Raw genomic sequence first — 18,378 nt, forward strand, 5'->3', positions numbered from 1 at the left:
TGAAGGAATGGTGTGAGGAAGTTTTTAATGGGGCAATACCACAAAAGAGCCTGGCCTCTCCTGGAGAAATTGATTTAATTCCTATCACAACCAGTGGGGGAAGTTACATTTTTTTCTGTTTTTATATACATTTATAGGGTGTAGGCAACGCCGTTTAGACCAGCATTTATTGCCTATCCCTAGTTGCCCTTCAGAAGGTGGTGGCGAGCTGCCTTCTTGAACCGCTACAGTCCCTGAGGTGTAGGTACACCCACTGTGCTGTTAGGGAGGGAGTTCCAAGATTTTGCCCCAGCGACAGTGACGGAACGGTGATACATTTCCAAGTCGGGGTGGTGAGTGACTTGGAGGGGAACCTCCAGGTGGTGAGGTCGGATTTGTCCTGTTTCTTATGTACAAGACGCACTTGGGCAATTTTCCACATTGCCGGGTAGATACCAGGGGCTGTACTGAAACAGCTTGTCTAGGAGTGCGGCAAGTTCTGAAGCACAAGTCTTCAATACTATCGCTGGAATGTTTTCAGGGCCCAGAGCCTTTGCAGTATCCAGTGCCATCGGCCAGTTCTTGATGTCACGCGGAGTGAATCGTATTGGCTGAAGACTGACATCTGTGATGCTGGGGACCTGCGGAGGAGACCGAGACGGATCATCCACTCGGCAATTCCGGCTGAAGATTGTTGCGAATGCCTCAGCCTTGTCTTTTGCACAGATGTGCTGGGCTCCTGCATCATTAGCACGGTGGTAATGCCACACCACACGATCGGGGGTATCCGTGAAGACGGGTCTTTGTCTCCACAAGGACTGTGCATTGGTCACTTCTACCGATAGGGGTGGCACGGTAGCACTGTTGCTTCACAGCTCCAGGGTCCCAGGTTCGATTCCCGGCTTGGGTCACTGTCTGTGAGGAGTCTGCACGTTCTCCCCCGAGTCTGCGTGGGTTTCCTCCGGGAGCTCCGGTTTCCTCCCACAAGTCCCGAAAAACGTGCTTGTTAGGTAATTTGGACATTCTGAATTCTCCCTCAGTGTACCCGAACAGGCGCCGGAGTGTGGTGACTAGGGGCTTTTCACTGTAACTTCATTGCGGTGTTAATGTAAGCCTGCTTGTGACAGTAAAGATTATTATTGTTATTACTGTCATGGACAAATGCATCTGTAGCAGACAGATTGGTGAGGTTGAGGCCAAATATGTTTATTGTTCCCCGCTGCAGTCCCAGCCTAGCGGCTATGTCCTTTAGAACCCGACCAGCTGGGTCTGTGGTGGTACTACCGAGCCACTCTTGGTAATGGACATTGAAGTCCCCACCCTGAGTATATTCAATGCCTTCCAAGTTCAACATGGAGGAGTACTGATTCATAGAATTTACAGTGCAGAAGGATGCCATTCGGCCCATCGAGTCTGCACCGGCCCTTGGAAAGAGCACCCTCCCTAAGCCCATTCCTCCATCCTGTACCCACACCTCCACCCTATCCCCGTAGCCCCACTTAACCTTTTGTGGACACTGAGGGCAATTTATCACGGCCAATCCACCTAACCTGCACATCTTTGGGCTGCGGGAGGAAACCGGAGCACCCGGAGGAAACCCACGCAGACACGGGGAGAAGGTGCAGACTCTGCACAGACAGTGACCCAAGCCGGGAATCGAACCTGGGACCCTGGAGCTGTTAAGCAACTGTGCTAACCACTGTGCTACCGTGCTGCCCCTAATTCATCAGCTGATGGTGGCCGGTACGTGGTAATCAGCAGGAAGTTTCCTTTCCCATGTTTAACCTGAAGCCACGGGACTTCAGAGTCGATGTTGTAGACCCCCAGGCCCCTCCCTCCCCGACTGTATACCACTGTGCTGCCACCTCTGTTAGGTCTGTCCTGCCGGTGAGACAGGACATAACCAGGAATGGTGATAGTGGTGTCTGGGACATTGTCTGTAAGGTATGATTCAGTAAGTATGACTATGTCAGAATGTTGCTTGAGCAGTCTGCGAGACAGCTCTCCCAGCTTTGGCTCAAGCCCCCAAACGTTAGTAAGGAGGACACCGCAGAGTCGACAAGGCTGCATTTGCCAGTGTCGCTCCCCGGGGCGTGGATCAATGCTGGGTGCGAGGTTCATCACTTATAAAACTACTGGATTGTTGAAAAAAGAGCATTTGCTTCACTAACGTTCTTCAGAGGAGATAATCTGCCAATTTGTCCAATCGAACGGAACCTACATGTGGTTGCAGAGCCACAGCATCCATAGCTGCTGGCTGAAGGGAGTGAGCAAGCGATTGTGATGGTTCACCAGGATCCTTGAGGGAAAATAGGGATGGGCAACAAATGCTGGTCTTTCCAGCCACATCCACATCCTAATAATGCATTTTTTGAGAAACGCAACAGTTGTAAGGTAATCTCAGAAGTGTACAGAATACATATTCCAAACATTTCATCGCCGGTGAGGTTGATGCTGGACAATAATTTGGATTCACAAATGAAATTTGTGCGTTTTCCAATCCTCTGAGATAGAAATCCGGCTTTTTGAGTTCTTTCAGAAGCACATTTTGTTTTATGTAACATAATCACCAAAAGCATATCGACAACGAGAATTAAATGACATGGTTCTTAGATTTTAGGACCAGAGGGTCGATTCACAGATGTTTAGAAGTCTCCAAAGTGTCCCTTTCTAAAACATGATGGGAGTTTCAAACAAATCTCTGAAGGGTTCAGGGTTCCTTTCCTTGCTACATTTCCAGCAGATCTTTTGAAAACTGGTGGTAGAAATGAGTCAGGAGTGAGGAGAAGGCAGTGTCTTCACGAAAGAAGACAGGCCAACAAGGGGCGAGGCCACATTGGATTTGGTACTGGGTAATGAACCCGGCCAGGTGTTAGATTTAGATGTAGGTGAGCACTTTGGTGATAGTGATCACAACTCGGTTATGTTTACTTTAGCAATGGGCAGGGATAGGTATATACCGCAAGGCAAGAATTATAGCTGGGGGAAAGGCAATTATGATGCTATTCGGCAAGATTTAGGAGGTATAGGATGGGGAAGGAAACTGCAGGGGATGGGTACAATCGAAATGTGGAGCTTTTTCAAGGAACAGCTACTGCGTGTCCTTGATAAGTATGTACCAGTCAGGCAGGGAGGAAGTTGTCGAGCAAGGGAGCCGTGGTTTACTAAGGAAGTTGAAGCACTTGTCAAGAGGAAGAAGAAGGCTTATGTTAGGATGAGACATGAAGGCTCAGTTAGGGCACTTGAGAGTTACAAGTTAGCCAGGAAGGACTTAAAGGGAGAGTTAAGAAGAGCGAGGAGAGGACACGAAAAGTCGTTGGCGGATAGGATCAAGGAAAACCCTAAGGCTTTCTATAGGTATATCAGGAACAAAAGAATGACTCGAGTAAGATTAGGGCCAATCAAGGATAGTAGTGGAAAGTTGTGTGTGGAATCAGAGGAGATAGGGGAAGCATTAAATGGATATTTTTCGTCAGTGTTTACACTGGAGAAAGACAATGTTGTCGAGGAGAACACTCAGGTTCAGTCGACCAGGCTAGATGGAATTGAGGTTCAAAAGGAGGAGGTGTTAGCAATTTTAGAAAATGTCAAAATAGATAAGTCCCCTGGGCCAGATGGGATTTATCCTAGGATTCTCTGGGAAGCCAGGGAGGAGATTGCTGAGCCTTTGTCCTTGATCTTTATGTCGTCTTTGTCGACAGGAATAGTGCCGGAAGACTGGAGGATAGCAAATGTTGTCCCCTTGTTCAAGAAGGGGAGTAGAGACAACCCTGGTAATTATAGACCTGTGAGCCTTACTTCGGTTGTGGGTAAAATGTTGGAAAAGGTTATAAGAGATAGGGTTTATAATCATCTTGAAAAGAACAAGTTGATTAGCGATACTCAACACGGTTTTGTGAGGGGTAGGTCATGTCTCACAAACCTTATTGAGTTTTTTGAGAAGGTGACCAAACAGGTGGATCAGGGTAAAGCTGTTGATGTGGTGTATATGGATTTTAGTAAGGCGTTTGATAAGGTTCCCCACGGTAGGCTATTGCAGAAAATAAGGAAGTATGGAATTGAAGGTGATTTAGCGGTTTGGATCAGTAATTGGCTAGCTGAAAGAAGACAGAGGGTGGTGGTTGATGGCAAATGTTCATCCTGGAGTTCAGTTACTAGTGGTGTACCGCAAGGATCTGTTTTGGGGCCACTGCTGTTTGTCATTTTTATAAATGACCTGGAAGAGGGTGTAGAAGGATGGGTTAGTAAATTTGCAGATGACACGAAGGTCGGTGGAGTTGTGGATAGTGCTGAAGGATGTTATAGGATACAGAGGGACATAGATAAGCTGCAGAGCTGGGCTGAGAGGTGGCAGATGGAGTTTAATGCGGAAAAGTGTGAGGTGGTTCACTTTGGAAGGAGTAACAGGAATGCAGAGTACTGGGCTAATGGCAAGATTCTTGGTAGTGTAGATGAACAGAGAGATCTCGGCATCCAGGTACATAAATCCCTGAAAGTTGCCACCCAGGTTAATAGGGCTGTTAAGAAGGCATATGGTGTGCTAGCCTTTATAAGCAGGGGGATTGAGTTTCGGAACCACAAGGTCATGCTGCAGCTGTACATAACTCTGGTGCGGCCACACCTGGAGTACTGCGTGCAGTTCTGGTCACCACATTATAGGAAGGATGTGGAAGCTTTGGAAAGGGTTCAGAGGAGATTTACTAGGATGTTGCCTGGTATGGAGGGAAGGTCTTACGAGGAAAGGCTCAGGGAATTGAGGTTGTTTTCGTTAGAGAGGAGAAGGCTGAGAGGTGACTTAATAGAGACATATAAGATAGTCAGAGGGTTAGATAGGGTGGACAGTGAGAGTCTTTTTCCTCGGATGGTGATGACCAACACGAGGGGACATAGCTTTAAATTGAGGGGTGAGAGATATAGGACAGATGTCAGAGGCAGTTTCTTTACTCAGAGAGTAGTAGGGGTGTGGAACGCCCTGCCTGCAATAGTAGTAGACTCGCCAACTTTAAGGGTATTTAAGTGGTCACTGGATAGACATATGGATGAATATGGAATAGTGTAGGTCAGATAGGCTTCAGATGGTTTCACAGGTCGGCGCAACATCGAGGGCCGAAGGGCCCGTACTGCGCTGTAGTGTTCTATGTTCTATGTTCTATGAAAGGCAACATTTGGAGACAACTTTTAAAGCTAAAAAATACCTGAAGCAGATTCACGGAGATAATTTTTAAAAACATTTTTGAGATTATTGTGCTTTTTTGTAATTAAAATGTGTGTGTCTACTCCATGGTTACTTAAACGAGGTTGGCGACTAGAGGCTACTAGAGACAGCTTGTCTGTGAGACTGGTGAGCTAATCGCTCAGTGATTTGGCCTCCACAGCCGCCAGAGGGTGGGTGAATCTGTGGAACTCTTTGCCGCAGAAGGCTGTGGAGGCCAAATCATTGAGTGTGTTTAAGGTAGAGATAGATAGGATCTTGATTAAAAAGGGGATCAGGGATTATGCGGAGAAGCCAGGAGGATGGGGATGAGAAAAATATTTGGGCAGCACGGTAGCATGGTGGTTAGCACAAATGCTTCACAGCTCCAGGGTCCCAGGTTCGATTCCCGGCTGGGTCACTGTCTGTGCGGAGTCTGCACATCCTCCCCGTGTGTGCGTGGGTTTCCTCCGGGTGCTCCGGTTTCCTCCCACAGTCCAAAGATGTGCGGGCTAGGTGGATTGGCCATGCTAAATTGCCCGTAGTGTCCTAAAAAGTAGGGAGGGTTATGGGTATAGGGTGGATACGTTGGTTTGAGTGGGGTGATCATTGCTCGGCACAACATCGAGGGCCGAAGGGCCTGTTCTGTGCTGTACTGTTCTATGATTAAATCGCAGAGCAGACCTGATGGGCCGAGTGGCCTAATTCTGCTCCTATGTCTTATGACCTTATGGTCTTAAAAGGGTTAAGTTGTCGCATTTGTAATGAGAGGTTATGGAAAGGTTGGATTTATAAGTAAATAGGTTGAATCTAAAATTAGCATTGTAAGATAAGTAGTGACAAGACTTTTCACCTGTTAAATTTCAAAAGGGGGGTTAGAAGTGACAAATAATTTATCCAATTCATAAAGATTTTATAGATGAGCAGGAGAAGGTACATTACATTATGTTGACCAAAAGTAGAGGCAAAATGGGAAAACATGAAAGAAGTTGAGACTGTGGAGAGGATGAGTTGAAAGAAATGTTTGAGGACAATGGAATCTGAAATGAAATGAAATGAAAATCGCTTATTGTCACGAGTAGGCTTCAATGAAGTTACTGTGAAAAGCCCGTAGTCGCCACATTCCGGCGCCTGTCCGGGGAGGCTGGTACGGGAATCGAACCGTGCTGCTGGCCTGCTTGGTCTGCTTTAAAAGCCAGCGATTTAGCTGAGTGAGCGGGGAGGGATTAAGGAAAGATGTTTATCCGAGTTGCATATGGCCGTGTGGGGAAAAAATAGGAATGTGGAAAGAGCATCCCACACCATCCTTGTGTTATGATCCCAGTCGGTGAATTGTGAGATGTGGGTGAACAGGACTGCCAATTAACTGTTCATGAAAGAATAAACCTTCATTGAACAAGAAAAGATAAAGAATAGTATGCTACTCTTTCACGCCAGTTATATATTTTATCGATATATACAGGTTTATAGGGATAGCACAAGTTACAAAATCTAACACATTAACAATCTCAGTAAGCGCACAGTCCACAACAACCAATTGGTCTGAAACGCCGCACTCAGAAACCAAGTGCAGATGCAATATCCAATCTAGCTTCAGCGGATTTCTCATCAAATCCCCCCCAGCTTCCTGTCACATTGTTAAGCCATCTGATCTCACTGGAACTCTGGCTTCCATATGAAGGTTTCCAATCATCACTCTTGAAGAACACACTTTGGAATCTTCTCCCACACATGGCTTTCTATCGGATGTCTTTACCAGTGATCCGCATCCAGGATTTCAACCTCTCCTTTCAGAATTCTTTTGCCCTGGATTTCCAGTTTCCACACAATCGCTCGGGAACCCAGCCATGCCGACAGAACACTTTTGCTTCAGAGGTTATATTGCACAAAGGACAAAGAAAAGTACAGCACAGGAACAGGCCCTTCGGCCCTCCAAGCTCGTGCCGACCATGCTGCCCGACTAAACTACAATCTTCTACACTTCCTGGGTCCGTATCCCTCTATTCCCATCCTATTCATGTATTTGTCCAGATGCCTCTCAAATGTCACTATCGTCCCTGCTTCCACCACCTCCTCCGGCAGCGAGTTCCAGGCACCCACTACCCTCTGTGTAAAAAACTTGCCTTGTACATCTCCTCTAAACCTTGCCCCTCGCACCTGAAAGCTATGCCCCCTAGTAATTGACCCCTCTACCCTGGGAAAATGTCTCTGACTATCCACTCTGTCTATGCCCCTCATAATTTTGTAGACCTCTATCAGGTCGCCCCTCAACCTCCGTCGTTCCAGTGAGAACTAACCGAGTTTATTCAACCGCTCCTCATAGCTAATGCCCTCCATACCAGGCAACATCCTGGTAAATCTCTTCTGCACCCTCTCTAAAGCCTCCACATCCTTCTGGTAGTGTGGCGGCCAGAATTGAAGTTCAACTTCAGGATTACTTCAGAAGTCAATCTTCCCGCCAGCTGACTTCTCCAGGTCTGCACCTAGCAGCTGGCTTTAACTGGGAGCCTCTCTCTGACACTTTCTTTAACTTTAGTGAACAATACCTTGTTCAGATTCTGTGGGTGGGATTCTCCGACCCACTGTGCTGAAATCACACTCAGTGCGGGGGTGGAGAATTACCCAAAATAAGTTCCCATGCCGGCACGCGATTCTGCGCCGACTGGAGAATCACCGATAGACGTGTATGCACGCTCGACGCGGCACCAGTCGGGGCCGTTGAAAGCGGCCCCCGCGGTGATTCTCCGCGTTCGATAGGCTGAGTGCCCGCCGGCGTGGTTCAGATGTGGTCTGACCCGGCGGGACCTCGGCTTTCTGGCTACGGGGGCCGCCCCGGTGGGGGGGGTGGGGGGATCCAACTCCGGGGGGGGGGGACATCCACGGTGGCCAGGCCCGTGAACAGTGGCTACCGATCGACGGGCCCGCTCATTCCGGGTGGGGCCTATGTTCCTCCGCGCCGGGTTGCTGTAGGGCGCCGCCATGTTGCTCGGGGACCAGCGCGAAGACGCCCGCCACACGCATGCGCGGCCGCACGGGCATAACTTTGTTTCTCTGACTTCAGTCTTCCTGGGACTCCACTTTTCATTCCCTTGTTTCTGACTTGTTTTAGCTTCTGGGACTTGCTTTCTGTCCCTTTATTGTTCTGCTGCACCAGTAATTCCTGTTCTTTTCCGAAATCTTTGTTCTGAGGTTTTCTTCCTTGTGTTCAGCTTTGCTGGCTCTAGCGTACAACTAACTTGAAAGATCTTGCTGGCCCTGGGTGAGCCTCTGTTGCTAAGCAACGGCTTAGTTTTTCTTTAAAGACTGTAATTGCTTTTATGTCATAAACTGTTAGCTGAAACACAGGCAAAGTTTAATGTGAAACTAAAACCTATGGACATGCAGACACCTTTATTTAACATGAAGCTAAACTAAAGTTTTAACCCTTTCTTTACACACATACAGAAATTCTGTTTGAATTTAAATTGATACCTTATTTACAATGCTCAGAGTACAAACATGGACATACATTGAAACATGGAAGATAGGAGCGGTGGAGGCCTTTTGGCCCTTCGAGCCTGCTCCGCCATTCATCACGATCATGGCTGATCATCCAACTCAATAGCCTCATCCTGCTTTCTCCCCATAGCCTTTGACCCCATTCTCCCCAAGTGCTATATCCAGCCGCCTCTTGAATATATTCAATGTTTTAGCATCAACTACTTCCTGTGGTAATGAATTCCACAAGCTCACCACTCTTTGTGTGAAGAGATGTCTCCCCATCTCTGTCTGAAATGGTTTACCCTGAATCCTCAGACTGTGACCCCTGGTTCTGGACACACCCATCGTTGGTAACATCTTCCCTGCATCTACCCTGTCTAGTCCTGTTAGAATTTTATAAGTCTCAATGAGATCCCTCCTCATGCGCCGGAATGTGGCGACTAGGGGCTTTTCACAGTAACTTCATTTGAAGCCTACTTGTGACAATAAGTAATTTTCATTTTCATTTCATTCGTCTGAACTCCAGTGAGAACAATACTAACCTAGTCAATCTCTCCTCATATGACAGTCCCACCATCAGTCTGGTAAACCTTTGCTGCACTCCCTCGAGAGCAAGAACATCCTTCCTCAGAGAAGGAGACCAAAACTGCACACAATACTCCAAGTGTGGCCTCACCAAGACCCTGTACAATTGCAGCAACACATCCCTGCTTCTATACTCGAAACCTCTCGCAATGAAGGCCAACATACCATTAGCCTTCTTTACCGCCTGCTGCACCTGCATGCTTACCTTCAGCGACTGGTGCACAAGGACACCCAGGTCCCGCTGCACACTCCCCTCTCCCAATTTACAACCATTCAGGTAGTAATCTGCCTTCCTGTTTTTGCTTCCAAAATGAATAACCTCACACTTATCCAAATTATACTGCATCTGCCATTGATTTGCCCACTCGCCCAACCTGTCCAGATCTTGCTGTAGGATCCCTGCATCCTCGTCACAATTCACCCTCCCACCCAACTTGGTATCATCTGCAAACTTTGAGATGTTACCTTTTGTTCCCTCATCCAAATCATTAATACATATTGTGAATAGCTGGGGTCCCAGCACCGATCCCTGTGGTCCCCCACTATTTACTACCTGCCAACTTCTATTTCTATTTCCTTAGAAAGAAAGTTTCACAACCATTGATATTCTTCACAAAGGCATTACATCTATTTCACACAAACGTATCATCATAAAATCTAACAAAATGGCTTATTACATCATACAAATAAACTTTACATCTTATTTCAGAACTACACTAGTCATATTATATCATTGAAATATTTTGAACAAAACAAAGGCAATAAATGTATCAACATTTGCACATGATAGTATTATCAAACTCGGATTTTATGCTTCTTTTTCCTCTTATTGCCAGTTTTTAAGTCAGCAAAGCATGTTTCATTTCAGTCCACAGACCAATATTCCTTTTCTTTACCTGTCGGCATAGTTCCATTTTCAAGCTCATTTTCCAAACTCAAATGTGGGAAACCATCATTACGATTGAGCAAAGTCAAAGTGGCATTATTGGCCTTTAACATCTAATTTGTTCTCTGATCAAAACTTCTTTGAGCCATTTCAAGGGGTTTTTAAGACGCCTCTTAGGTTCATTCGAACGTATTCCGTATTCCTGCTTAATTTGATCACTGAACTTTTTATCATCTTGTCGTTTCTCCAAATCCCATCGCAAACAGATCATTTCCACTTCCTTTTGAGCATTGTCAATTACCTTCCCCCTCTCAGCATTTAGAGTTTGTTCTAACCCTTCAACATTTTTGCAAAATTAATCAACTACGACATTCCAGTGCTCAACAGGTTTTGAATGTTCTTTGCAGACTGTTCATTTGCCTGCATTCCGACTGCTACATCTTGGGCTGGATTCTCCGCCCTTGGGATGCTCCATTTTCCCGGCAGCCGGGGGTTTCCCGATGGCGTGGGGCTGGCGTGGGAATGCCCATTGACCAGCCGGCGTAACGGAGCATCCCGCCGGAGCTGCATTGCTGGTTTGAGGCATCAGAGGACACACTCCACGATTGCTTGGAGTCTGTGGACTGGTCCATATTCAAGGCCACAGCAGCTAACCTGGACGAGTATGCAACCACCCTCACAGACTCCCATCAGTAAGTGGGTCGAGGACAGTATACCAAAGAAGACAATACGGGTGTTCCCCAATCAGAAACCCTGGCTCAACCATAGGGTTCACTCCCTGTTGAAGTTCCGGACGGAGGCGTTCAAGTCTGATGACCCTGACCTATATACGTAGGTCATGGCTATGACGTAGCCATCAGGGACGCCAAAAGACAATACCACATCAAACTACGGTCCCAGGCCAATGACACTAACCCATGTCTATGGCAGGGCTTACATGAGATCACAGGCTACAAAGCAAGGCCAGGCAGGATCTCTAGGGCTGGAGCATCCCTCCCCGATGAACTGGACAAGTTCTATGCCCGTTTTGAACAGTCAGCCAAAATATCAGTGCCACCCACCCCAACAGCCCTGGACACACCCATACCCACTACTACAGTCTCGGGGGTAAGAGCTGCCTTCTTGAAAGTGAACCCGCGGATAGCAACGGGCCCCGACGGAGTCCCTGGGCGAGCACGCAGAACCTGCGCCGACCAGCTGCCGAGTGTATCCGCAGATATCATCAACACCTCACTTCTCCGCTCCTTTGTCCCTACCTCCTTCAAGAAGACCATCATAATGCCAGTACCAAAGAAGAACAAGGTAGCGTGCCTCAACGACTACTGACCCTGACGTCTCTTAACATGAAATGCTTTGAGTAGCTAGTTATGGAACGGATCAACGCCAGCCTCCCAGACGGTCTTGATCCATTACGGTTCGCCTACTGTGGCAACCAATCCACAGCAGATGCTATCCCTGGGGCCCTACAATCAACACTTGAACATCTCGACATCTCAGACTGCTGTTCATCGACTACAGCTCCGCCTTCAACACCATTATCCCAACAAGACTAATAACCAAACTGTGCAATCTTGGACTTGACCCCTCCCTGTGCAGCTGGGTCCTTGACTTCCTCACCAACAGACCGCAATCTGTCAGTATAGACAACAGCACCTTCTCCACAATAGTCCTCCACACCAGGGCCCCGCAAGGATGTGTGCTCAGTCCTCTACTGTACTCCCTATACACACACGACTGTGAGGCAAGATTCAACTCCAATTCAATCTATAAGTTTGCGGATGATATGACTATGGTGGGCCGTATCTCAAACAACGACGAATCATGTTACAGAAGGGAGATAGATCACTTGGTTGCATGGTGTACCGAAAACAACCTCTCTCTAAATGTTGGATAAACCAAGGAACTGATCATCGGCTTCAGGAAGGGTAGTACGACATAGGCCATGGTCTACATCAATGGCTCCAAAGTGATGGTCAATAATTTTAAGTTCCTGGGGGTCACCATCACCAACAGTCTGTCCTGGTCCACTCACGTTAATGCAACAGCCGAGAAAGCCCAACAACGTCTTTACTTCCTACGGAAGCTGAAGAAATTTGGCATGTCTGCATCGACTCTCACAAACTTCTACAGATGTGCCATAGAGAGCATCCTATCCGTCTGCATCACAGCTTGGGTATGGCAACTGCTCGGCCCAAGATCGCAAGAAACTGCAGTGTGGTGAATTCAGCCCAACGCATCACACAAGCTGCCACCCCCACATTGATTCTGTCTACACCTCCCGCTGCCTCAGGAAGGCAGGCAGCATTGTCAGAGACCCCTCCCACCCAGGCTTTGCCCTCTTCATAACCCTTCCATCAGGCAGAAGGTACAGAAGTCTGAAGACCCGCACATCCAAACATAGGAACAGCTCCTTGCCCACAGCTACAAGCTCCTCAAAGACTCCCCCTCGGACTGATCTGTTCCCTGTAAGAACACTATTTACGACCTCTATGCTGCTCCTGTTTGGCCCTTGTTTCACACTGTAACCAATCACTTTTTTGATGTGCCATTGTCAGTGTATTCTGCCGATTATCCTTGTGTCTACTATGTACGTACTGTGTACGTTCCCTTGGCCACAGAAAAATACTTTTCACTGTACTTCGGTACATGTGACAATAAATATCAATCATCATTAATCACTGATCTGCCCCTTTATCTCTCAAAATCTAAATTTGTTGACTTTTTCTGGAGCAGTAAGGTAACAGTTCTCGCTTCAAAGCAAAATATCCACAAACTTAAATAGTTTGACTTCCTTCACCTGTACTCGAAGAATTCTCAAAACTATTTTGAGCCATTGTCCCCTTTGAAGCCATAGAGATCTACAGCACCTGTTCGGGGAGGCTGGTACGGGAATTGAACCGTGCTTCTGGCCTGCCTTGGTCTGCTTCAAAAGCCAGCGATTTAGCCCAGTGTGCTAAACCAGCCCCTCAGAGGGTCTCTGCCTCCACCACCCTTTCAGGCAGAGAGTTCCAAACTCCCATCGCCCTCTGGGTGGAAATGGTTTTCCCCATATCCCCTCTGAGCCTCCTTCCCCTCACCTTAAATCTATGTCCCCCTGGCGGAAAATTTTCTTCCTGTCCACTCTATGCTCCTCATAAGTTTACACATTTCATTCATGTCCCTCTTAGTCTCCTCTCCTCCAAGGGAAAAAAACAACAGTCAATCAAATCTCTCTTCATAACCAAAACTCTCCAGCCCAGACGACATCCTGGGAAATCTTCTCTGCACCTTTTGCAGCGCGATCACATCCTCCATTTCCAATTGCCCTTCCTTTTGTTTTTAATGATAATCTTTGTTAGTGTCACATGTAGGCTGACATTAACGCTGCAAAGAAGTTACTGTGAAAATCCCCTAGTCGCCACACTCTAAAGCCTGTTCGGGTACATGGAGGGAGAATTCGGAATGTCCAATTCACCTTACATTTGTGATTTGTGGGGGGGAAACCGGAGCACCCGGAGGAAACCCACGCAGACACGGGGAGAACGTGCAGACTCCGCACAGGCTGGGAATCGAACCTCGGGGCCTGGCATGAAGCAACAGTGCTAACCACTGTGTTGCCGTGCCGCCTTCTCTTTCTCTTGCCTTGTCCCTCCCCCACCTTTCTGCTTTCACTCTTTGGAACGATCTTTGTTTTCCTTTTTCGTTTTCTTTCAGCTTCAATTCGATTCTTTGCCTTCTACTTTCATTTTCTTTTCGTTTTCTTCCATCTCAAACGTTTTCATTTCTCTTTCGCTTTGATCTCTAGTTGTTTCCCAGTGTAACTGAATCCTAGCCACTTCAAGTGACTCAACATTTGGAGAATTTGGTCTCTCAACTATCCCTTGCAATTTAAAATGCTGAGCCATTCATGTACCATCAATTGTACGCGAGGCGAGTGATTTACCAACGTCTGGCTTTAATTGACGAGAACACAGCTCTGCGATCGTCTACAATGGAAAGGGACAATCGTCAGTCGTCTGACCATTTATACCTCGTTAATAGAGGCGTGGTTAACTCAGCCTCTCGGCCAATCGGTCGAGCGGCACATGACCGACCAGGGCCAATGGTAAGCCGACGTTCTGACCCAATGGCAGACGAGTATGCAGATCATATCACCACAGCCATTAACTCAACTATGCCTGATTTCTTACGCGTAACTTTAACCCCAATATATCCACTAATTCTGTTCACCGACTCTCTGTTAACTGATTTACTTTTTGTCAATCAGTCAAGGTTGCATTTTCCATCTTTATGGAAGCCTTAGCAACGTCCGATGCCATTTTGGATTCCAACCAGTACAGTATACCTCACAGCATCTCCAACTCCTCCGCCCAATATCTCAGTACCTCAATGTACTCACTTTGCAAAGGATTCACAGAATCCCACCTGATAATAGTAAATTCCAGGTCAGATCTGACTCTTTGCATCCAATAACTTGCAGTTTACATTTCAGAATATCCCGGACAAGCCCACACTTCTGTTGTGATCCCAGCTCAGTCACACAGGCCACACGAGACGGCAAGCTTGAGTGTGTATTTCACAGAATTTAATGTTTATTTGCTCTCGGAACATCCTCAACTATTTTTTATCAGAGTATGCATCGTGCCTTGTCTCAGTGCACACGGTCAGTTTTCAATTAGATTTTTCCAAAATATGAAAATTTTTCATTTATTTTCCATTGCCCCCACTTTTGGGCCAGATAAAATTCAATAACCACTTTGTTATGAAACCTGCAAAATCCTTTGACTTATTTTGTTCATAAAACCACTTGACCATTGTTCAATATCAAATGCATGCATTTCCCATCTTCCCTCCTTTCCCTGTCTCAATTCTCTGCAGATAAATGGTCCGGAATTCCCTGGCTGTTCGCTGGCGGTGGGATTCTCTGCTCCCGTTGGCCGCACGCCCCTTCCCGCGGGTTTCCAGGCAGCACGGGGTGGCTTCAATGGGACAGAGGCGGGAACGGAGCATCCCGCCACCTTCGAACGACGCGCCACGTCCCGTCACAGAGAAACGTGGGGCTAGGAGTTCGGAGAATCCCGGCCGTGGCGTCTATTAACGTTTTCCCAGCTTAACCTTTGTGCTGACCATTGCGGCTCAAAGTCGCTTCAGTAAACAACATCACACAGTGTTCGATGGGATGCTTCACAAGACCTTACTGTTTGGTATGTTAACACCTGCCATGGCATGGGCAGTTCCTGCAAAAACAGCTGGCGGGATTCTCCGCTGCGCCGGCGCCGGGGTTTCCCGACGGCGTGCGGGGCTGCCCCACAATGGGAAACCCCATTGACCGGCCGGCGTAACGGAGAATCCCGCCAGCGGGTCGAGGCAGAAATGTGGCGCGGCCGGGCGGAGAATCCAGCCCAGCTTCTTCCCCGTTGTTACCAGACGCCTGAATGACCCTCTTAGAGTCTGAACAGATCTTCTGGACTGAATTGCTCTTTCTGCACATCTTGATTGATTGATTGATTGGAACAGTGAAAGGTATTGTTCTGCGTACAGTGCAGGCCGATCGTTCCGTACATGAAAAACATAGGGAGCTGGATTCAGCCTTTTTGAGTCTAAGTGTTAACGCCAACGGAGAATCCGTGGAGTTTCGCGTCAGAAAAACTGGCACCACACCTGCATCGCTTCCGGTACCAGTGAGGGGCGAGCACCGGTGCCACTGGGAACACCAATAAACCCCACGCAAAACAGTGAGGGAATCGTCGTGATGGACACTCACAGGGCTGACAAGCTGCAGCCGCACTAAAACTATACATCCCCACACACTCACTGCTCGCGGCTGAAAGGAGGACAGGTTGTGCTCGAGCACCCGTACAGCTGATGGGTCGCTGGGGCCCGATGGCACCAGGTTTACAGCAGGCTGTCAGCGGGAGGTACAGCTGCATTCCTGCCTTACCGGCTGCGGTAATGGTGTTGTGCCCCCGTCCACCCCGACCACACAGCCCACCTCCTGGCCACCCCCAACTGCTCCCCCCCCCCCCCCCCCCCACCCCCCCAACCTGGCAGAGGTGTCACAGCTGACGTCGAAGGATGACGGTGCTGGACACTGTCCGTACGCCCTCTCTCTCTCTCTCTCTCTCTCTCTCAGCAGCCGCATGCCAGGTTCACGATTTGTGAGAACATGCACACGTGGAACATGCCGTCAGGAACTCGGCCCCTCAGAGGTGGAGCATCGAGCGTGGGCCGACTAATGACGTGCGAACGATATACGTACCGTGTGCGTCGCATTGATACCGCATTCAAGGAGCTGGAGCATTGCGATTCGGCGTCAAATTGACCCCTGCCGCAATTTCGCCGTCGGGAGGTATTCCCTGCCCGATCGCACGCCCGACTCCAGCATCGGCCAACGGAAAATCCTGCCGGGATCTATGATAAACACACAATGTAAATACAAAGACACAGGCATCAATACAGCACAGAAGCACGCCCTATGGCCCGACAATCAGGTGAAGCGTACAAAGTGTAGTACTGCTCAGTAGAGGAGATGCGTGAAGGGATCAGTTTAGTCCATAAGGGGGTCAATCAGGAGTCTGCTAATAGTGGAGAAGAAGCTGTTTTTGAATCTTCTCTACAGTTGTCGCACTCTATACCGTATACTTCTCCCGCTATGTTTGTGTATTTTCATTATGTATCCTCATCTATTTAGCATTTGTCCTATGTTTTCCTGTATGGAGCGATCTGTCTGGACTGTACGCAGTACAGTACTTTTCACTGTACCTAGGTGCACGTGACAGTAAATCTAAATCTAATCCATTGCATTTACATCCGCCTTTAAATAAGGTGATCAGTACGGTACGCAGTACTCCAAATGTGGGGCGGAATTCTCCGCAAGGCCCGACGCCATCGTGAAACCCGGAGAGGTTCACGACGGTGTCGGAAGCCTCTCCCGGCCCCTTATTCTCCCCTCCCGGGGGGATAGGAGGGCCGTACCGGGAAACTCGGCCGCCGGGCCTGGTCCCTGGCTTCAAGGCCCGGCGCGCCAAGAATGACGCCGCGGCGGCGCCTAATGACGTCAGCCGCACATGCGCGGGTTGGGCAGCTCAAACCCGCGTATGCGCGGTTGTCGTCTTTCCCCTCAGTCACCCCGCAAGACGTGGCGGCTTGATCTTGCGGGGCGGCGGTGGAGAAAGAGTGCGTCCCCTTGAGACGCCGGCCTGACGATCGGTGGGCACCGATCGCAGGCCCGTCCCCTCCCGAGCACGGCCGTGGTGCTCGATCCCCGATCCGCCCCTCTAGGCCCCACACTTACCTGGAGCGCCATGTTCACGATGGCAGCGACCAGGTGTGGTTGCCGCCGTCGTGAACAGGTCGGGAACGGCAGGCCGCTCGGCCCATCCGGGCCGGAGAATCGCGGGCTGTCGTGAAAAACGGTGGCCTGCGTTTCTCCAAGCGGCGTGTCGCAAAACCGGACACGCCATTTTGGGGGGGGGGGCTGGTGGGAGAATAGCGGGAGGTGCGAGAGCACGGTAGCATTGTGGATAGCACAATTGCTTCACAGCTCCAGGATCCCAGGTTCGATTCCGGCTTGGGTCACTGTCTGTGCGGAGTCTGCACATCCTCCCCGTGTGTGCGTGGGTTTCCTCCGGGTGCTCCGGTTTCCTCCCACAGTCCAAAGATGTGCAGGTTAGGTGGATTGGCCATGCTAAATTGCCCTTAGTGTCCAAAATTGCCCTTAGTGTTGGGTGGGATTACTGGGTTATGGGGATAGGGTGGAGGTGTTGACCTTGGGTAGGGTGCTTTTTCCAAGAGCCGGTGCAGAGTCGATGGGCCGAATGGCCTCCTTCTGCACTGTAAATTCTATGATAATCTATGATAACATTCTTAATTAACGTGGTGCCAGTCCAGCGAGGCAAAAAGCAGTGTTGGATCTAATTCTGAGGAATGAATTGGGATTAAGTGGAGTAGATTTCAGTAGAAACACTGATCACAATACAATTAGGTACAGAATCATTCTGGAGAAGAACAAGAACCAATCAGAGGTGAAGACACTAATTTTAGTGAGGGGGAAAAGAGATTGTGCCCCAGTGGTTGGGAGCAAATATTTGACAGGAGGTCGTCCATGTGCAGCCAAGACACCTTCCCACAAACTCCCAGCCTCTCTCAAAATTCAGATGGAAGGTTATCGACCTGAAATGGCAACTCTTTTGGGTGCCACCTGGCCAGCTGAGTGTAGTTTCAGTGCTTTCTGTTTTTTATTTGAGCTCTTTTTCAATCTGTGAGGTTTATGCTAACC

The 18,378-nt window shown here is 48.5% G+C and overlaps 1 protein-coding gene across 4 annotated transcripts in view; it reads left to right on the forward strand.

The window, feature by feature from the left end:
- Positions 1-18,378, forward strand: part of LOC119966626 (golgin subfamily A member 6-like protein 22) — a 287,183-nt gene that overhangs the window by 267,095 nt on the left and 1,710 nt on the right. The window lies entirely within an intron of this gene.

The sequence above is a fragment of the Scyliorhinus canicula genome, chromosome 5 (assembly GCF_902713615.1).
Source record: "Scyliorhinus canicula chromosome 5, sScyCan1.1, whole genome shotgun sequence".
Classification (NCBI taxonomy): domain Eukaryota; kingdom Metazoa; phylum Chordata; class Chondrichthyes; order Carcharhiniformes; family Scyliorhinidae; genus Scyliorhinus; species Scyliorhinus canicula.